Source organism: Protopterus annectens, chromosome 7.part0 (genome assembly GCF_019279795.1).
Source record: "Protopterus annectens isolate FY-2018-M chromosome 7.part0, PAN1.0, whole genome shotgun sequence".
In the NCBI taxonomy this organism is placed as follows: Eukaryota; Metazoa; Chordata; order Ceratodontiformes; family Protopteridae; genus Protopterus; species Protopterus annectens.
In genome coordinates this window covers 305,319,399-305,342,486 of record NC_056739.1, presented here as the reverse complement: position 1 = coordinate 305,342,486, position 23,088 = coordinate 305,319,399, and the positions used below count along the sequence as shown (strand labels likewise).

The following is a 23,088-nucleotide window of genomic DNA, read 5'->3' as shown; positions in this document are numbered from 1 at the left end:
TTTTGGTTTGCTTAACTAAATGTAGTGCAATGGAAACATTTGAGACAGCTGTTACAGTAGGGGCTCGGATGGACAGTTCCAAAACCATCAATCTGTAACTTCCAGTTTCTTATAACTATTCTTGGTAGATTGTAGAATGTTCTTAAAATGAGAACAAGTCTGTAGCTGGGTGTACCCAGTGCACTAAAATCGGTGTATTTTATTATTAAGCATCTTTTGGAAACTTCAACACTCAAGAAAAGGAGCAACTTACCCAGAACTAACCGGAGTTTTTGGGAATACATGCGGAATAATGTTCAGAGGAGGAGGAGTGCAGGAATTTAGCAAGTTGTATAACACAAGTAATGGTTAAAAAGCTTTCACTTTTTATGAAATGTATGTGAAAGAAAAACAATATTTTGTATTACTGTATGTGTGCCTATGTCATAAGCGCTAATTTAATAAAGGTGTACAAAACAGAATGTTTAGAACTGTGTATATAAATACAGCATAGCAGCATACAAATAATGATTGCTTGTGTGAAGGGAATATACTTCTAAAATAGCTTTTTATGTGTGTAAATAGCAATAGCTGAAAATAATGTGCCCCTTTCTTATAATTTTATCTTAGGAACAAAATTCCTAACTACATTAGGCAGATCCCCTCACTAACATTCTTCAAGAGAAACCTTGACGAGTGGATGGGTAACAGAAAGTACGGGTCTATATTAGAACACCAAACTTTCAAAATTTTGAGTGTTCTGATACAGAACCCTATTAATCGAAAATTTAAAACATTGAACATACAGAACAGCGAATGTTTTCCTAGGGAAAAAATTTGCTGTTCCAAAACATATACACACAACACAAGCACACCAAACATTCAGCAATCTACACACGTACATCTAAACTTTTACACCTAACCCTACACTGAACAATACATACACCACTAACTATCCACTTACCTTAACTCAAACCCTAAGGTTCGTTACTATCGCACAGTCACCTCACCCTAACCCTAATTCACCTGCACTGCCCTAACCCTCATGTCCACACAATCGCACACTTACCTGACCCGTGCCCTAACCCTAACTCACCTACCCCACCCTAACCCTCACGTCCACACAATCGCACACTTACCTGAACCCGACCCGTAACTTTCCACCACAGCGCTGAAAATACCGAAGCAACAGAAACGGACAACCAGATTCCTTCCCTAGGAAAAAATGATTTTCTGTTTCTTCGATATTTTCAGCGTTCGCTAAAAACGAGTCAATATTAGAACACTCGAAATTTTGAAAGTTCGTGTTCTAATATAGACCCGAAAATACACCCCTGGGATCACTTCATTGGCTCTTCTTGACAGAGGCTCAGTTAATTAATCAATGAGGCGGCAAAAGCTGACACACTCTGGCTAGGCTTATAAATGCCCTCGGGCAGATAGCCTAGTACCTACCTATGAACCTATATGTCTTGGGGTAGCATTTTGGGGATTGAGTACACTTTTGAAATTATATGTGATTGGTGGGGACAATATTAGATTTGAGCACAAAATGTAAATTTCTGGCTACAGCCCTGACTGAGAAACATGCATTGTATTTACTGGATAGGGTTCTTGTTTTAGCAAAAGAGTGGGAGTTGGTTAAGGTGACAGTATTGTCTGACATATTAAACTATATGTTGGTGTTATTTTAGGGGAGAACAGTTGCACCACACAGGGGTGTCCACCATACTCAACCTATTAAAATTGTCACAATATTACAGACATATGCTTGAAGCATTGAGGCTGCCTTATTATAAACTGAGATTTAGTATGCTGGCATCCAGCTGATTCTCTCCACAGCACTAGCACATTTGGTCTTTTTTAGGGTCATTAGATATGATAAAATTTTGGGCCTCCTTTATGTATGTTTGTACGTATTTATTAACCAGGTAAGTAGACTTGTTGGTCTATATTATGATATTGAAAGCTGAGATCAGCGAACACCTGTTCATCAATCAATAAACAGTGAAATGTCAGTTCCGCGAATGGCATAACAGTGAATATATATATATATATATATATATATATATATATATATACATACACACACACACACACACATATTGTGTGTGTATATATACACACACACACACACACACACACACACACATATATATATATATATATATATATATACACACACACACACACACACACACACACACACACACACACACACACACATATATAAACCACCACTTTTGTCAAATGGTGCTTTTAGGTTCATAGGTTCATACTAGGCTATCTGCCCTAGGGCATTTATAAGCCTAGCCAGAGTGTGTGAAGCTTTCACCACCCCTTGGAATGGGAATACTATGCCCATTTAGGGTTTAGTTTACTGTGTCTCTGTCTAGTAGTGACACAGAGATGACCCCCGGGGTAAACCTACGATCTCCCATCCACTCGTCAAGATTTCTCTTGAAGAGAGTCAGTGAGGGGCTCTGCCTAACATGGACTGGGATTCTGTTCCAGAGTGTAGGGAGCCTCTGGGTTATGAATCTGTCCCTCCAGCACGTCCTATTTATTTCTGTGTTGAGGTTCAAATCTCTCGCTCTCGTGGCTCTGGTGGATTTCGATTTTCTGAGGTGGAGCATGTCCATTAATTCCGGATTGGACATGGCTTTGTACGTCAGGCATAGATCGCCTCTGAGTAGGCGGTATGCGACTGAATAGAGCTGGAGTTTCTTCAGCCGGGCAACATATGACATATGTTTGAGACCCTTGATCCTCTTGGTGAGGTACTTTTGGGGTCTTTCTAACTACTGCAGGTGTCGGGTAAGGTACATCCCAAACGGGGCATTGTACTCAATTATGGGCCTGATAAGGGAAGAGTATAGGGGCACAATGACCTCTCTTGATCTAGATGTGAATCCTTTCATGATAAAGTGGGTAATATAGAAGGTCTTCCTAACCACCTTGGCAATGTGAGTGTCAAATGAGAGGTTACTGTCAACTTGGGTCCCTAGGTCCCTGATTACTTCTTCCGTACTTAATGGATTACCACCTATGTGGTAATTTGTGAGTACTTTGTTTTTCCCAAAGGGTATGACTATACATTTTTTGGCGTTCAGTTTAAGGCCATGGCTCTGGCACCAGTTATCCGTTTCTATGAGGCCTTTCTGAAGGATGCTTGTGTCTGCTGGAGTATCAATTATGGCGCCCAGTTTGCAGTCATCTGCGAACTTTGTTAGCTACAATCCTCCAATGTTACCTTGCACCTCGGAAAAATAAATGCCGAACAAGAGGGGTCCCAGGACCGAGCCCTGTGGGACACCGCTTGTGACTGGCTTAGAGTCTGACATGGCTCCAGCAATTCTGACTTTGTGGGTTCTGTCCTTGGGCCAGTTTGCAACCCATCTTATGACATATGGGTTTACATTTAAGCTGGTGAGCTCGTCTGTGATGCCCGAGTGGGGTATTGTGTCGAAGACTTTTGCAAGATCAAGGTAGGCTGTGTGAACTGCCTTACCCTCATCAGTGGCCTTAGTGACTGTTTCAAAAAAGTCGACCAGGTTCAAAAGGCAGGATCTGCCCTTGACAAAGCCGAATTGGGTAGGATCCAGTGTCTGTAGGTCCCCAATGTCTTTGTTTATGAGTTCCATAATGATCCTCTCCATAGCTTTGCAGACCAGGCTCGTCAAGCTTATGAGGCGGTAATTTCCAGGGTCCATAGAAGCACCTCCTTTGTGGAGTGGGACCACTGTTGCTGTACGCCATTCTTTGGGTACGTATCCTGTAGTAAGGCTAAGATTAAACAGCAGCCTTATTTGTGGGTTTAGTTCCTCTTGGAGTTCATGTAGCACGCAACCTGGGACACCGTCTGGTCCCATTGATGCTGTGTTTTTAGCTTTGGAGAGGGTGTCTCTCACCTGGGCATCTGAGATTTCAGGGAGGCTACACTCTGCTGGGATAGATATTTCTCCTTTTGGGGGGGAGGGGGGTGAGAAATTTGCACTGAACCTGTCTGCCAGTATGTTGGCAATGTCTGTGGGTTCAGTGTATTTTTTGTCATTTTGGACTAACTGAGCATATCTGGGAGTTTCCACCCAGGTTTCTAACATAGTTAAAGAAGGCCTTGTGATTGTCTTTATTGTCTTTTGTGATTTTTCTCTCAAAGTTGGCCTTGGATGGTTTTATGAGTGATCGTAGTTTTTTGCTAGTACTGATCAGAGATGCCTTCCCTTTTGGGGATTTTGCTCTGTCATGTAGTAGCTTCCTCCTCCTGTTGTAAAGCTTGTTAATGGCTGGGGTCCACCAGACAGGATGCCTGCCTTTGGGGGAATGGGTCTTGGTTTTATTTGGGATTGCATGATCCATGCATTCTTGAAGGTGTCCGTAGAAAGCGTTTATAAAGGATTCAGCGGTGTGGGCTGTGGTTTCCACTGGCCCAGGGGCCTTGAAGGATACCACTTCAGAAGTGTGAAGTCAGCTTTTGAGAAATTCTTCACTGTGGTCTTTTGTGCTGGGGGTGGGGGCGGGATGTGGATTTCCAGTGAGATTAATTTATGGTCTGATCTCACCAATGAGGGGTATACTTCCAGTGTGGAGCATTGTGTCCCCATGTTTGTGATGATTAGGTCTAGTATATTATCTCCTCTTGTGGGAGTGGTGACTAGTTGTTCCATCGCATTTGAGTTTATGAATTCTAGGAACCTTTAGGCTAGGGTGTTGGGGCTTGAGTAATGCTCCCAGTCTATGTTTGGGTAGTTGAAGTCTCCCAATATGATGGTATTTGGAGAGACATTCATACTCTCCAGTGTCTTCAGGAAGGCTGAGTGGGGTTCCTGACTTTGAGAGGGTGGTCTGTAGCATGCTACAAACTGTAGGGCAGTTTTGCCTACGGTTAGTTGCACATGGATGGTCTCCGATGCTTCGTACTTTGCCACTAACCTGGAGGTGTGGGTATCTTTGAGGAATATGGATACTCCCCCTCTTTTTTTGGTTTGGTCCAAGTTTTGGGGCCAAAAAGCATGATATGAGGTATAACCTGGTAGTGCTGGGGTACTCTCAGGAGCCTTGAACCAGATTTCAGTCACTGCACAGACATCGATGTTCTCCATACTGAGGAGGGCTTCGAGAGTGTGCATCTTGTGGTTTAGACTTCTGGCGTTGAGCAGCATTACCCTTAGTTTTTTTCCACTTGTGTTTTCTAGGGAGGTGGGTTTGTCTTTTGAGCCTTGCCTTAAAAAGGCACTATGGGGGTGGCAAGAGCCTTGGCCAATATCCGGAAGCCCAGGGGTGACAGGTGCAAGCCGTCCCTTGCGAAGCAGCATGTCATCCCAAGCAGACAGACAATGGATCCCCTTAGAATGACACCAGTAATTGAGCCAATTGTTAAAGCTGATCATTTTGTCTTTGTACTGTGGCATCATTCTTGGTGAGGGTAAGATGCTGCTCAGGGTCAGGGTCATACCGGCCTGGGCTACATAATCAGAGAGCTCCTCTATGTCTCTTTTCATGTAGTCCAGGGAGGTACATCTCAGGTCATTCACACCGGCATGGACAATGACTGAGTCATATTTGTACTTGCTTTGGACTGACCTGAGTGCTTGTGTTCATAGGTTCATAGGTTCATAGATTCATACTAGGCTATCTGCCCTAGGGCATTTATAAGCCTAGCCAGAGTGTGTGTGGCTTTCACCACCCCTTAGGATGAGAATACTATACCCATTAGTTTGATGTGCCTCTGTCCAGCAGTGACACAGAGATGATTCCCGGGGTAAACCTATGATCTCCCATCCACTCGTCAAGATTTCTCTTGAACAGAGTCAGTGAGGGGCTCTGCCTCACATGGACTGGGATTCTGTTCCATAGTGTAGGGAGTCTCTGGGTGATGAATCTGTCCCTCCAGCACGCCCTATTTATATTCGTGTTGATGTTTAAGTCTCTTGCTCTCGTGGCTCTGATGGATTTGGATTTTTTGAGGTGGAGCATGTCCATTAATTCCGGGTTGGACATGGCCTTGTATGTCAGGCACAGATCACCTCTGAGCAGACGGTATGCGACTGAATAGAGCTGGAGTTTCTTCAGTCGGGCATCGTATGACATATGTTTGAGCCCCTTTATCCTTTTGGTGAGGAACTTTTGGGGTCTTTCCAACTGCTGCAGGCGTCGGGTAAGGTACATTCCGAATGGGGCGTTGTACTCAATCATTGGTCTGATAAGTGAAGAGTACAGGGGTACAATGACCTCTCCTGATCTGGATGTGAATCCCTTCATGATCAGGTGGGCAATGTAGAAGGTCTTCCTAACCACTTTGGCAATGTGAGTGTCAAAAGAGAGGTTACTGTCAACTTGGGTCCCCAGGTCCCTGATAACTTCTTCTGTGTTTAATGGATTACCACCTATGTGGTAATTAGGGGTTACCTTGTTTTTCCCAAAGGGTATGACTATACATTTTTTGGCATTTAGCTTAAGGCCATGGCTCTGGCACCAGTTATCCATTTCTATGAGACCTTTCTGGAGGATGTCTGTGTCTGATGGAGTGTCAATTATGGTGCCCAGTTTGCAGTCATCTGCAAATTTTGTCAGCCACAATCCCCTTATGTTTGCCTGCACTTCAGAAAAATAAATGCCGAACAAAAGGGGGCCCAGGACTGAGCCCTGTGGGACACCGCGTGACCGCTTAGAGTCTGACATGGCACCAGCAACTCTAACCCTGTGTGTTCTGTCCTTGAGCCAGTTTGCAACCCATCTTGTGACATATGGGTTTACATCTAAGCTGGTGAGCTTTTCTATGATGCCCAAGTGGGGTATTGTGTCGAACGCTTTTGCTAGGTCAAGGTAGGCTGTGTGAACTGCCATACCCTCATCAATGGCCTTAGTGACTGTTTCGAAAAAGTCGACCAAGTTCAAGAGGCAGGATCTGCCCTTGACAAAGCCAAATTGGGTAGGATCCAGTGTCTGTACGTCCCCAATGTCTTTATTTATGAGTTCCATTATGATCCTCTCCATAGCTTTGCAGACAAGGCTCGTCAAGCTTATGGGGCGGTAATTTCCAGGGTCCGTAGAAGCACCGCCTTTGTTCATAGGTTCATAGGTTCATACTAGGCTATCTGCCCGAGGGCATTTACAAGCCTAGCCCATTGTTTTGTGGCTTACGCCACCCCTTTAGTATGGGGAACTATACCCATTATTTTGCTGTGCCTCTGTCGAGCAGTGACACTGAGGTAATCCCTGGGGTATATCTGCGATCTCCCATCCATTGGTCAAGATTTCTCTTGAACAAGGCCAGCAAGGTGCTCTGCCTCACATGTACTGGGATTTTGTTCCACAGCATAGGGAGTCTTTGGGTGATGAATCTATCCCTCCAGCACGTCTTATTAATAGCCGTGTCGAGGTTTAAGTCTCCCGCCCTTGTGGCTCTGATGGATCTAGATTTTTTGAGGTGAAGCATATTCATCCAATCTGGGTTTGACATGGCCTTGTATGTTAGGCAAAGGTCACCTCTGAGCAAGCGGTAAGCGACTGAATAGAGCTGGAGTTCTTTCAGTCGGGCAGCGTAGGACAGATTTTTGAGACCCTTTATCCTTTTGGTGAGGAACTTTTGTGGCCTCTCCAGCTGCTGCAAGTGTCGGGTCAGATACATTACGAATGGGGCATTGTACTCAATCATTGGTCTGATGAGTGATGAGTAAAGGGAGACTATGACCTCCCTTGATCTAGATGAGAATCCCTTCATGATAAGGTGGGCAATGTAGAAGGTCTTCCTAACTACTTTAGCTACATGGGTGTCGAATGACAGACTACTATCAACCTGGGTCCCCAGGTCCCTGATAACTTCTTCTGTGCTCAGTGGATTGCCACCTATTTGGTAGCTAGGGTAACCTTGTTTTTCCCGAAGGGTATGACTATGCATTTTTGGCATTTAACTTTAGGCCGTGGCTCTGGCACCAGTTATCCGCTTCTGTGAGACCCTTCTGAAGGATATCTGTGTCAGATGTGTTTTCTACTATGGCCAGTTTGCAGTCATCTGCAAACTTTGTCAGCCATAACCCTCCTGTGTTTGCTTGTACTGGAAAAGTAGATGCCAAACAAGAGTGGGCCCAGGACTGAGCCCTGTGGGACACCACTTGTGACAGGCTTTGAGTCTGACATGGCGCCAGCAACTCCGACCCTGTGGGTTCTGTCACTCAGCCAGTTTGCAACCCATCTTGTGATGTATGGGTTAACATTTAAGCTGATGAGTTTTTCAATGATACCCGAGTGGGGTATTGTATCGAAGGCCTTAGCCAGATCGAGGTAGGCTGTATGGACTGCCTTTCCCTCATCAATGGCTTTGGTGACTGTTTCAGAAAAGTCAACCAAGTTTAAAAGGCATGATCTGCCTTTGACAAAGCCAAACTGGGTTGGATCCAAAGTCTGCAAATTCCCTATGTCTTTATGTATGAGGTCCATTATGATCCTCTCCATGGCTTTGCAGATAAGGCTTGTCAAGCTAATGGGCCGGTAATTTCCAGGGTCGGTGGAGGCACCGCCTTTGTGAAGTGGGATCACAGTTGCAGTGCGCCACTCCCTGGGTACGTATCCAGAGGTAAGACTGTGATTAAACAGCTGTCCTAGCTGTGGGTTTAATTCCTCATTGAGTTCGTGGAGCACACAGCCGGGGACACCATCAGGTCCCATGGATGCTGTGTTTTTTGCTTTGGCGGGAGCCGTTCTCACTTGGGCGCTGCAGATGTTTGCCGGGCTGCAGTCGTTTGGTATAGATATCTCTCCTTTTGGGAGGGGGAGAAGTTTGCACTGAACCTGTCAGCCAGTATGTTGGCAATGTCTGTAGGATCAGTAATCTTCACATCATTTTGAACTAGTTCTGAGCATATCTGGGAGTTTCCTCCCAGGTTTCTAACATAGCTAAAGAAGGCCTTATGATTGTCTTTTGAGTCTTTAGCTATTTTTCTCTCGAAATTTGCTTTGGATGATTTTATGAGAGCTCTTAGTTTTTACTTATAGTGATCAAGGGTGTCTTACCTTTTAAGGATTTTGCTCTATCTTGTAGTAGCTTCCTCCTTTTGTTGTAGAGTTTGTTTATGGCTGGGGTCCACCAGACTGGACGCTTGCCTTTGGTACAAAGAGTCTTTGTTTTGCTTGGGATTGCCTTATCTATGCAGTCCTGCAGGTGCTGGTAGAAGGCATTTGTAAGTGATTCAGCGGCTTGAGTACTGTTTTCCATGGCTCGGGGGCCTTAAAGGCGACGACACTTGTCTTTCGCAGTGTGAAGTCGGCTTTTGAGAAGTTCTTTACTGTGGTCTTTTTATTTCAGGTGGGGTGGGATGAGGACCTCCAGCGAGATTAGTTTGTGATCTGATCTCACCAGTGAGGGGTATACTTCCGGTGTTGAACATTGTGCTCCCATGTTCGTGATGATGAGCTCAAGTATGTTATCTCCTCTTGTGGGGATGGTGACTAGTTGTTCCATGGCATTTGAGTTTATGAATTCCAGGAACTTTTGGGCTAGGGTGTTTGGGCTTGAGTAGTGTTCCCAGTCTATATTAGGGTAATTGAAGTCACCTAGTATGATGGTGTTTGGTGATACATTTATCCCTCTAGTGTTTTCAGGAAGGCCATGTGAGGTTCCTGAGTTTGTGAGGGTGGCCTGTAACATGCTACAATTTGCAGAGCAGTCTTGCCTATGGTTAATTGCACCTGGATGGTCTCCGATGCATCGTGCGTTGCCACCAGTCTTGAGGTGTGGGTGTCCTTGATGAATATGGATACCCCCCCCTCCTTTCTTGGTATTGTCCGGATTTTGGGGAAGGAACGCATGATATGAGGTAAAACCTGATAGCGCTGGGGTGCTCTCAGGAGCCTTGAACCAGGTTTCTGTCACAGCACAGACATTGATGTTCTCCATACTGAGAAGGGCCTCGAGTGCGTGCATTTTGAGATTTAGACTTCTGGCATTGAGCAGCATTACCCTTAGTTTTTTTCCTTTTTTGTGTTCTAGGGTGGTAGGTTTGGAATTTGAGCCTTGCCTAAAAAAGGCACTATGGGGGTGGCAAGAGCCTTGCCTAAAAAAGGCACTATGGGGGTGGCAAGAGCCTTGCCTAAAAAAGGCACTATGGGGGTGGCAAGAGCCTTTGCCAATATCCGGAATCCCAGGGGTGACAGGTGCAAGCCGTCCCTTGTGAAGCAGCGTGGCTTGTCCAGCATGTCATCCCAGGCAGACAGACACTGGAGTGGGACCACAGTTGCCGTATGCCATTCTTTGGGTACGTATCCTGTAGTAAGGCTAAGATTAAACAGCAGCCTTATGTGTGGGTTTAGTTCCTCATTGAGTTCGTGTAGCACACAGCCGGGGACACCGTCCGGTCCCATTGATGCTGTGTTTTTTGCTTCAGAGAGGGCAGCTCTCACCTGGGCATCTGAGATGATGTGGCGGATTCTAGCGCCCGACAGGCAGCTTACTGTAACCTTTTCCTTGTTCAGTCTGGTGAGCGGGATGTCAGTGTGTCTGACTATGGAGTCACCTATTACAAGTGTATCAGGCATGTTGTTTGGTCAATGTGTTGCATGTGCTATGTTTTGAGGTAGTGGTTGCTTTTGTTAACTAAACAGATGGTAGACACCTGTAAACAAAAGTAGCAGATCAGTTGATTCTTGGGGTTGGGGAATTTGCCCTTTCCCCGAGAACTGTGCAGTCTCAGAGTTAGAATATATAATTAGCAGTGGATGTGGGGGGTGCTGGGGGGCTTGTCCCCATAAAAAACAATGTTTTCTTTTGGCTTCTGTTGTAAATGTTTTGTATGTTCCGAGATTGATGCTCAGCACATGCATAGTAGTTTGTCGACGTGCATGTCAGTCATTTGGTGTTGACATTAGTTCCATTCAAAAAGATACGAAAATATAATCATATATATCTCTACACACACACACTTATGTAAAAACATATATCTATAATAGTTCTGAATATGTCCCACTTATACTTGAAACTGTACCAGCCATGTTGAAAATAGCTTTTCTTCCTTTGTACTGCCATCTTCTTCTACTTGGACTTTGTAAAATTTTACTTTCAAACATTTTTTAACCAAGAATCCGGCCTTTGATTTATTTCCATTTTTAAACTGCTTCCTTAGACTGTCATACACTGTGACTGCTTATGTTTTCTGAGGAAGAAGTAGAAAAGCACACTTGGTTCAGTGTTTGACATTGACAGCTTTTACTTTAAAGAGCAGACACAGCTTTGCTGAAGTGGCACAAATAGCTACTTTCTAATTGCTAGAAAAAAAATCAAAATACTTAGCTCCGTTTTCGTAAAGAAACTGTTCCGTAAAATCTGCTATGTAGAAAAGAGTGACATTATTTTTGTTTTCATCATTAATAAGTGCTGCTTTTCAATCTTTATGGGCAGCTGATTAAGAATTACATTTTCTGGCCATCACAGAGAGATTTTTTTTATTTATTTATTTTTGTTCTTTAGCCTTTGGGTAAGTTCCAATAGGCTAGTGCCTCTTCAGGTGAGACCCAAGGTGGTATTTATGCTTATAGGGGAAATTTGGCCAAGGCATCAGGGAATGTCGCCTACTCTTAGCATAGGGGGTGCATTAGAGAGTTGCATGTCTTACTTCCTGTTTCCATTCCAGGTGCATAGGCGGCCCAGAGAAACAGGAGGAATGAAGACTGTGAATCAAGTTGAAAAGTAATGGAAAACAAAAATATGAGAGTGAAAATAATGGTGCAAGTAGCTAAAAGTAATACCAAGGTAGTGGAGGTGTGGGAATCATTTCTAATGGAGGAGGAGGAGAGTATGAAGCAGAGGAATGTATTGGAGGTGACGGCAGAAACAGGAATGGATTTGGGGGACCTGTTTTAAAAGAAATTGTTCAAGTATGTGATGGAGAGTCAACAATAGGGTAGTATTACAACCCTCCAATCTGAAGGGTCGCGGGATGCTTATTTGAAAGAATTTATAAAACAAAACAAGCCAGTGAGTGAATTTTCAGCATCTTAGGGTGAGATAATGGAAAAAAAATACAGTAAAAAGATGTCAAAAAGGTAGCTGGAAAGAAGTCGTATATGGAAACTGTGAAGGAGGGAGAAAGAAGGGTCGAGGAGTTGAAGGAGACAAAGTAGTAGTTTACAGTGTGAGCAAATAGTAAAAAAAGGAGGAAGATTAGACAAGTATGAAGTTTGGGACTCGGTGATTGCACCATTGGGTGTTGCAGCAAAAGCGGTAACAGCTTTTATTCTTGTCAATAAAGAGACATTTTGTGACATAATATTCAAGACCGGACAGGCCATGGAAAACTTTATATATAGAGAAACATGAACAAAGAAAGAACAATAGTCTATTGTCAGGGTATGTGATGCAATCGTTTTATAGAGAAACAACAAAAAAAAGTTATGGTGCAATTCAGAACTGAAATCAGGGCAAAGGACTTAAAAAGACATTTATTGTGCTTATGCAAAGATGTTATGGACACAACAAACATTTATGATGAAAGGGGGTTATGAACTGGGGATGGGAATGTGGGGTTATACTAAAAATGGAAAATGACAATGTAATACATATTCGTAGCGTTATTAATGTAAATGGCAATAGGGTTTTGTGAAATGTAAAGGGCAGCCTAAAACTTTTTTTTCTGTGGAAAACATGATCATTTGATCAGTGAATGTGACAAAAAATGTTTTATATGTGGAAAAATTGGACACAAAGCTAAAAAAGTGATTTGATATGCAAGAAATGTGGTAACACTGGGCATGCATGGTTAAAATGTGAAATAAATGTACAAGTTATGGCAAAAGATGTACAAAAAGTAGATCAGTATAAAAATAAAAAGAACAAGAAGGGCCTTTTGAGGCACAAGATACAGAAATAAATCCAAAAGAAGGGGAATAAGAAAAGGAAAAGTGTCAGTGGACACAAATGAAGAAGAATATGTGAACTGGCAAACAATGAGAGGAAGGAAAAACTTTATAGAGAAAAGAGTGAAAGAAGGGAAAAGAAAACTCAAAAGTATAATTACAGAAGAGAGCAGTAAAGGTAAAGGATGACAAATACATTGTATTAATTTCTATTAAAAGAGGAAGGTTTTAGCTTTAAATGTTAATAGCATGAAAAATATGGGAAGAATAGGAATTTTGGAGTGGTGTGTTTTAATAAATGCTCATATTACTGTATTAGAGGATATTAGATTATTAACAGAAGAAGAAAGGAAGCAAACAGTAAAGTTATGGGATGGGCCTATCATTTGGAATAAGGGAACAGACACTTTTTCAGGGATATGTATTCTGTGTGTCAAAAATATCAAGATATTAGATGTTACTGTAGTTGAATTAGGATATGCATGAATGGGCGTACCTTCGTTGAAGGTTGTGCGTCAGGGCCGGCAACTCGGCACGTAAAAATCTACTGCCAATCATTAGCGGACTGGAGCTCCGCTGTGGTGACCCCTAACCGGGAAAAGCCGAAAGACACGACAACAACAACAGCAATACTAGATGTAAGATGGAGCATAAAGGTGTATAGAGTTATTGCTATATATGCATATGTTAAAGAAAGAGAGAAAGCTAATGTCTTAATTATGTTTGTGTTAATATGGATAGAATATTAGTGGGAGACTTAAGAACAAGTAAGAAAAACTGTAGTGATGTCAAAATAGTGAATGAAATAATGAAATGTGGCAAATTATACATATGGGAGAATATACATTGGACCTATAGAATAAATGAGATCAAAATGGAAACTGATTATTTTTTAATATCAGACAGTTTAAAAGTCTTGCAGAAAAGAATAAAAAAAGACAGGATTCTCAAATCACATAGTGATATGGATAAAAGTACACGAGAAAGAAGACTACATTAACATAGGTAAAGGAATTAAAAGAATGAATGAAAAGGAGTTAAAACAAGGGGATAGGAGATAAATACATTATGGAAAGATCATATAAGCATGAGAATGTTATTTGAAAATTGGACAAGTTGGTGGATATGTCTTAAAGAAAAATAAAAGAAATGCTTTTAGAATGTATGGAAAATAAGAGAAAAAAGAAAAAGAAAATATAAAACATTAAGTCAAGCAATGTTTTGAGAAATAAGGAAAGAGCTTTCTATGAAAAAAAGAAAGAAATATATAAAGTGAATCAATTAAGGGTTAAGAATTTATTATACAAGCAAAAGTTTTGCTTACAAGGAAAAAAGAAGAGGTAGAACCTTACTTAAAAAGTAATAAGGGAGTTAAAGGATGAAGGAAAGAAAGTAACAATGCAAGAAGGGATATGTGGGATTGTTAAAGAAGGGTCTATATCACTTTGTCGAAACGGCAGAAATTCGAACACCATATGTTCGAACTTCTAACCACGAAGTGCAAAACCATCGAAGGCTTAGAACAGCAATTTTTTTCCCAGGAAAAAAAAATCGCTGTTCCAAGAAACATACACACAATACAAGCACGCCAAAAAAACAGCAATCCATACACACACTTAAAATCCTACATCCAACCCTACACTAAACTGTACGTACACTACTATCTATCCACTTACCTTAACCCTAAGGTCCGTCACTATTGCACACTCACCTGACCCGCGCCCTAATCCTAACTCACCTATCCCACCCTAACCCTAAAGTCTGTCACTAACACACACCCACCTCACCCACGTCCTAACCCTAACTCACGTAACCCGCACCCTAATCCTAACGTCCACACAATCGCACACTTACCTGAACCTGACCCGTAACTTTCCACCACAGTGCTGAAAATCGCGAAGCCACAGAAACGGCCCACTGAATTCTTTCCCTGAGAAAGAATTTGGTGTTCCGCGGCTTCGTGATAATCAGTTTTCGAACTTCACAGTTCGAACATATGGTGAACTGAAAGGGACCCATTAAAGAATACATAAGACAATCATTTATCTAAAAAGAAACAAAACAAAACCAAAAGTATGAAGTTAATAGGTTAGCTAAAGAAGGTAATGGAAGTTTGGAACAAAGGATACATTTGAAAGAGTTTAAGTATTAAAAAATATATTAATCTGAATACAGAAACAGGATTAGATGGTATTGAATATCATATGTATAATGAAATGGAAATCTGGCAAAAATAATATTAGTAGAAGTATTGAATGAATGGTTAGAGTTGGGAATAGTAGATGAAGAAATGCGTACCAGAGTAATAATATTCATATGGAAAAAAGGTGAAAAAGATGACAAATAATTGGAGACCAATAGTATTGAACAATGCAAACTATAAGATAACTCATGAGAATAGTAGCCAAAAGGTTAACAAATAAAATGGAAAAATAGGAGCTATAAAAGTTAATGAAGAATCTATAGGTATATTAGGAATTGTATTTGGATTGAATAACTATAAGAATAACAGTGGGGAAATGTGTTTCAAGTAATAAAGGAGATATGAACTTTTTGGAAAATAATTGGATTGTCATACAGGAATATTTCACAATAAGAAAATTAATATCAGAAAGATGGAACGTAGAACAAAATTATTAGTAAAGTAGAAGTTAAAAAAATAGAAGTTGAAGTTATGGAGTGCCTGCAAAGTGAAGGATTTGATGTGGAAAGTCTAACACAGCTTACATCACAGCATGATGGAATAAGTCCCCAAAGTGAGAAGAAACAGGAAGATCAGGAGACATCTGAAGAAGAAATATGGACATGGGAAAGAAAAAGAGATTTAATATGGTGTAATATTTATGCAAAGAAGAAAGCAAAACTAATTAATACAAAAAGAGCAGCACCAAAGATATTTGAAGAGAAATTTAGGCAAAGGAATCTGGATATGGAATACTTTACAATACAAAAAATAAGAAGACAAAGAGGAAAAGTAGAAAAGAAGATTAGTGATGCAGAAGTTAAAGAAATAGAAATTGAGGTTGTGGAGCACCTTCAAAGTGAAAGATTCAGTGTAAAAAATATAATGGAGAAAGCACCCCAACAGGATACAGCAGTGGACATCCAAATTAAGGGGAAACAAGTGGAACAGGAAGCAATTGGTCAGGTGCCATATCAAGATAGCTTGGAGCCTTCCACAAGAAACCAGTATAAAAGGTCACTTGAAGCTAGGCAGCAAGAGAAGGGACAGGAAACTGTGGAAATTCTGATGCAATCAATGTTGAGGAGTGATAGGAAAGTGAGTTCCCATATGACAGAACAATGGAGGTCACAGAATGAAATTGAAGAGAAGGTGCCACAGGAAGATGCTATAAACTTTCTATAGAATTCCAGCAGGAAATGGAAAACAAGGGATGTTCCCTCAGCTTGGAGGAAAATGAGCTAAGAGTTGCTTGATTTAATAGAAACAGATAGATATATTAAGATGAATGAAATAAATAGACTGCATATGGTCAATAAAACCCCAAAAGTTAGAAGTCTGATAAAACAAATGAACACAGTAATTAGGACTGTCCATAGAGATCCAAGCAATATAATAGAAGTAAACAGGATATACTACTGTGCAGCTAAAGTAATAACTGATAAAGTTCTATGACAAGAACACAGGGTAGTGTGGGAAAGGAAGGAGAGAAATCGAATACCATTATGGAAGTATCGAATAGAGAAAAATATAAAGCAATTAAGACAAGAAGTGTCACTATTAGAATATTATAGAAGAGGAAACGGATCAATAAAAATACTAAGACAGATAGATGTGATAAAAGCAATGTGCAGTATTAAAACAGACCAGGATCTATCATACACTATCGCAAATAAATTAAAAATTTCAGCGCAGGTGGAAAAACTTAGAAGATACACAGATAAATATAAAGGAAAAGTACAAAATAATCAATTTATTGATGACCCAAAATAAAGTTTTATAGAGAATTGGGAAACAAGGTAAAAGGAATTGAAAGACTGCCAAAAAAAGAAGAAATGGATACATTTAGGAGAAGTATCTATGAAGATCCTGTCAAACATAACAAAGATACTATATGGATAAAAGAAGTAAAAGCAAGAATAAAAAGTTTAAAGGTACAAGATATGAAATGGGATGAAGTAACGGCCAGAGAGATTGAAACAAAGTTAAGGAAAGCCTCTAATTGGAAAACCCCAGCCCCAGATGCAGTACCTAACCTTTGGTTAAAAGAATTAACATCTTTGCACAAAGACTTAGCCATGAGTAAGAATTATTTATATGCACACCCAGAACAGACACCAACCTGGTTAACAACAGGAAAAACAATGCTCCTACTTAAGAGTGAACCTGCAAGCTACCCTAAAAATTATAAACCAATAACTTGCTTTCTGATGACGTATAAACTGTACACAGGAATTGACACTGACAGAGTTTATAGTCATTTAGCAGAAAACTCAATTATGGCAGTAGAACAAAAGGGCAATAGAAGAAAGTCGTATGGAACAAAGGATCATTTGTTGTTAAAGTCATAGTGGGAACTGTAAAAAGGGGAAGAATCTAAGTATGGCATGGATTGACTACAAAAAAAAGCATTTGATAGTATCCCACATTCATGGATAAAAGAGTGCTTAAAATGTATAAGATACACCCTACACTGATTGACTGCATTACAGTAACCATGAAACAGTGGCAGACCATTTTGCAATTAAGCCATGATAAAGGACAAATTATTATCCCAGGGATAAAAATTCAAAAGGGGATATTCCAGGGTGACTCTCTGTCACCGTTATTCTGCCTTGTCGTTAACCCATTACATTGTGTACCTAACAGCTTAGGCCATGGCTATAATTTGGCTCCTAGAAAACAGCAAGACTTCTCGTTTTGTCTTTGTCAATGATTTAAAAGTGTATTGCTCATCAGATGAAGAACTGAAAGCACAGCTGCAGGTTGTCAAAACTTTTTCAGATGATAACCTACTTTACTTAGAGATGTCTAATCTACTTAGTGGTGATCTCTGCTGGACATACAAAGACATGTCCGACCCAGCCCTGCTGGAAATGCTACACCTGAAGAAATTCTAATCCCTCTGCACCACATGCTCCAGAGATTTTAATCTCATTACCACAATCAACAGAACATGCTGGAAGGACAGGACAGGTTCATCACCCAGAAACTGCCCATACTCTGGAACAAGCTTCCTATTCATGTCAAGCAGAGCACTTTGCTGGCCCTCTTCAAGAAAAACCTTGATGAGTGGATGGGTAATAGAAAGTTCACCTCAGGGATCACTCCAGTGGCTGTAGTGGATAGAGGCACTGGGAGCTAATGTCTGGCAGCACAATGACAGGGCACCTTTATGGGCTAGGCTTGTGAAGGCTCCTGGGCCATTAGCCTAGTACAAACCTATGAACCTATAAGAATGTCATTTGGTCTTGACAAATGTGCAAAAGCAGTCTTTAAACCAGGGAAACTGCATCATCAGGAAAATATCAATTTGGGACAACAATGTGATAAAAAAGAACTTGAGCAAGAGGGAGTTTATAACTAATTTGGGAATTCATTAAGGCTCAGCAATAAAACATGAATAAATGTGAATAAAACCCAATAAGGAATACTTTAGAATACTTAAATTAATCCTGAAAACAGCATTGACATCTAGGAACAAGATCCAAGCTACAAACCAATTTGCTCTTCCTGTCTTAACTTACAGTTTTGGAGTGATTGACTGGACTCAAAACGTGTTGGATAGATTAGATATTAAAACAAGAAGGATGCATCATGCTCACCAAATGATCTATAAAAATCAGTGTATACCAAGATTATATATTCCCCGTTTCAAAGGAGGGATGGGCCTCCTTGAAACTAATTACATGTATAGATCTGCAGTTGTGGGACTCCACACATATCTGCTGACCTCAGAAGACCCAAACGTAGTGAAAGTTTTGAAACACGAGGAAAATAAATCTAAGATGATTCCTCTGCTTAATTAATAGATGAAGGACTTGATGAGAAGGCACGAAATGTGGAAAATGCATAAATGTAGTTGCAAGTACATTAAACTTCTGGAAGAACCTTATGTTGCTCAGGAATGAATGCAGGAATGGTTAAGGAGAGGTGAATTCAAACCACAAGATGAAAGGTTAATATTGATGGCTCAAGATAGTGGACTATGTACACATTGGTTTACAAAGTCCATTGAAGATGTGGGAGAAACAGACAAATGTAGGTTTTGTAAAACCGAATTGGAAACAGTCGCACACCTAGTTGCTGGTTGTGACACACTAATGACGGAGGGAATGTATACTGAAAGGCATACTAATGTGGCGAGACTGTTGCAGTGGGGATTGTGTAGACATTATGGTATTGAAGTGACTGGAAACATGAGCCACAAAGCATCAGAGAAAATGATGAAGTTTACATCACATGGGATCACCCATTACCAAGAGTTCAAAAGATAGATGCTAGAAAACCAGATATTGTGGTCCATAGAAAGAAGACAAAAGTGGCATTGCTCATTGAAATTGCACGCCCAGTGACTACATTGTCCTGCGTATAGAGAGACACAAAGTCATAAAGTATCAAGATCTGCAGGCAAAAATGAGAGCAATGGGGAAGAAAGATACCCAGACCGTTCCCTATAGTAGTAGGAGCAACGGGTCTTATAAAAAAAAAGAATCTATGATCGTATTTAGATACATTACCAATCCATGTAACTCTGTACGAATTGCAGGAGGAGTCATTACTGGGTACATTGCTGGTGTTGCGAAGAGCACTTTTGGCTGATGACAAAGATTGAAACAATACTAATTTCATGAACATTAATTGTACTTTGTCTTAGGAATGGGGTTCATTCCTGTCATAGTATTAGAAACCCAAAAGAGTTGGAGAAATTAAAAAAAAGGAAAAAAGTACATTTGATAAATTCTATCTTGTTGGGTAAATTAGTATATATAGCTAATACGTATATGTTGCCAACACAATATGAGAAAGATGTAAATGTCTGTTATATTTTCCTTCATATGGGGATCAAGATTTAACCCAGTCAAGAGGGGGATTTTGTGTATGAAGGAAGAGTTATGAGGATTAGGCTTAATAAATCCAGTTGTCTATGCAGCATCATTGAATTTATATGGAGTTCTGAAAGGTTATTCTAGTGAAAATAAGAATTTGATAGAGCTTATTTTATACTATAAGTATGCATGTTTTTGGGAAAAAGACTCAAGTGTTATAAATGAAGTAAAGGAATATCAAAATAAAATTATATTGCAGACGTTACAAGTGAATGAGACTGAAAAGAATGGAAAATAATGGTATTTAAATATTATGAGAATATATTACTTGAGTGACCCTTGGAAACATTTAGATATATAAAAAAAAGAAAGTAATAACAATGGGATATAAATAGTATAAGAGTATACATGAATGTAAGAGTTTTTATGGAGACTGTCTATAAGTAATTGGCTTGTTAAAACAATATGCCTTATAAAAGAAATCAAGATATAATATGTATTAATTGTGGTGACTATAAAACAACAGAACATGTGTTTTTAAGTTGCGTAAGGGTGAATAAACTATGTGAAGAGTTGTGTAAAAATAAAATGTTAGAGGGTATTACAAAAGTTGAACTAAACATGGATATGATTGAGTATGGTTATTATGGTGAGAAAAAAACAAGATATAAAAAAATGGATAGTACAATATTTTTTGTTTGATGGACATTATGAACTGAAAGATTAAATTAAATTAAGTTCAATGGAAAATGGATACTAGCAAAAATCTTGAAAAAATGTTTTTGGTTGTGGAAGAAAGGATGGGGGAGTGTTTGTTAATATGTCTTTAAGTGATATTGTTAAAAGTGTAAATAATTGTAAATAATGTAAATATGATGTTATCAATAAAACACCTTAATCATCGTTGTTTTAACTGAGACCCACTTTGATGAAGAAATTTTCCTGTTTCTGTTCCAGGCTCAGAGATGCCTGGAGGAAGGCAAATAGAAAGAGAAGGAGATAATGTAGTGGTGAGAAAATGGAAGAGAAAGCAAATATTGAGACTGGTGAATGTGTGCAAGATTCTGAGGAGATATTTCAAAGAAATCTGATGGAGATGAGAAGATGGTTGTAGGATGCTTTACTTAAAGAAACAGTGATGCAGAGTGAGACAGAAAATGGAGACATTCCTGCATGGACAGTATGGAGAAAATACAAAAGGTGGATGCAGAGACATTCCTAAAGAATACTGGTAAGATGGAAGAGAAAACATATGCAAAGAAAGTAAAAGAAGGCAAAAGGGGGGGGGGTGGCTGAAGGAAATGAAAAATGGAAGTACATGGTAAGGATTCAAAGTAAAGAAGACAAAAATGGACACATATGAAAAGTGTGGGACAATTTAATAGCTCATTTGAGTGTAAAAACATATGGGTAAGAGCATTTATTCTTATTAACAAATACATTTTGTGACATATTCGAGACTTTCTTTTCGATGGAAAATTTTCTTGGAGAATCTTTATATGATAAGAGCACTTAGCAGGGGAACAAAACATGAAGTTCATGTACAATTTTGAACACGGTAGAAAGAGACTTTGAAAGGACATTTGAAAACTTTATATAAAGAAGTACTGGGCAGTGCAAAAGTTTATGGTAAAAGGGATTTATGGACTGGTGGATGGAAATGTAATATTGTATTAAAATGGAAAGAGAAAAAAAATATACATATACCAAGCATGATAAATGTGGATGGGAATAGGGATGTTGTAAAATATTACGGACAACCCAAAACATGTTTTTGCAGAAAAAGTAGGACATTTGATAAGTAAGTGTGATAAAATGTTATATTTACGGGGAAATGGGACATGATGCATACAGATGTGAATTGAAATGTTATAATGTAACAAAATTGGACATTTATGGATGGATTGCAAAAATGGAAATAAGAGTAAGGAAAAAAAGAAAGAGAAGAAAATGAGCAAAGAAAAGATATTTTAGAACTAGTACAAACAGATTAGATGAGGAACAAGTTGAAATAAGCGATGAAGACAAGTTGGGAGGTAGTAAAAGAAAAAATTCTATTGGTAAATAGTTAAAAAACAGAAAAAGAAAATTTAAAGGGATGAGTACAAAAGAAAAAGAAAGGAAATAGATAAAAAAGAATATATTGTTTTGAGCTAATGACTAGGGATTGGTATAATAGTTAAGGTGTTTCACTCACAGACACAAGGTACAATATCTGATTCTCACCTTTGGAAGGAAATTTGGCTAGGGTTAGAATGGCCTACTAAGAAAGCTAGCCTAGTAATTATCTATGAACTTATAAAACCATGAATCTGAGGAAAAGGGATCATAAAAACTTTAGTGTGTTTTTTGTAAATGTGAATAGTATTAAGAATATAGTAAGAATAATATGTATTTTGGAGTGATTTAATACATGTGATGTAGGTGTAATTATAGTAGAAGACAAGATGTTTAACAAATGAAGAAAGATTACAAACAGAAAAACTATGGGAAGGAAAGATCATCTGGAATTTGAGAAATAAGAGATGTTCTGGAATAGCTATATTCTGTAGAAATACAATCAAGATATTAGATGTAACTTTAGCAAAAATGGGAAGATTAACCATTGTGGATTTAAAATGGAAAGAACATGTATATAGAATTGTAACATGATATGCTTATACTAACTATGAAGAAAGGGAATGCTTATTTCATCAGATTTTAGACTAAGTAAATATAAGTATGAATATTATAATAACTGGAGACTTTAATTGTGATTTAAGAGACAAACGTAAAAAGAAAGGAAATGATGTAAGAAAAATGTTAGAAGTTGTAAGCTGTGGCAAGTTAAAACTTTGGGACATAAATGTGTGGACTTTCAAAATATGTATAGAACTGAAAGAGATTATTTATAGTATCAGAAGGTTTAGTTATAGAAGAAAGGATGGTAGCTGATACAGGAATTGTTCTGATCTTTCAGTATAGCTAGAGATAAATTAAAGCAAGGAATATATAAAAACAGGCAAAGAAAAAGGATAATCAAGAAAGCATGGAATGAAGAAGGAAAAATATTAGTAATACAGTTATAGAAAGATGATATGAGAATATTTTATAAAAATGGTCTGAATGTTGGATGATATTTAAGGAACAATATAAAAAATGTTTTACATTGGCAATTTGATGTGATAAAAGCAGATAAAGAAAAATATTAAAGAATATATAAAGATAGATTGGAAGATTTAGAACATAATGACAGAAAGTACTTTGACCAAG

The 23,088-nt window shown here is 39.3% G+C and overlaps 1 protein-coding gene across 1 annotated transcript in view; it reads left to right on the top strand.

The window, feature by feature from the left end:
- Positions 1-23,088, top strand: part of SLC45A3 (solute carrier family 45 member 3) — an 895,193-nt gene that overhangs the window by 1,361 nt on the left and 870,744 nt on the right. The gene's annotated exons all lie outside the window — the stretch shown is intronic.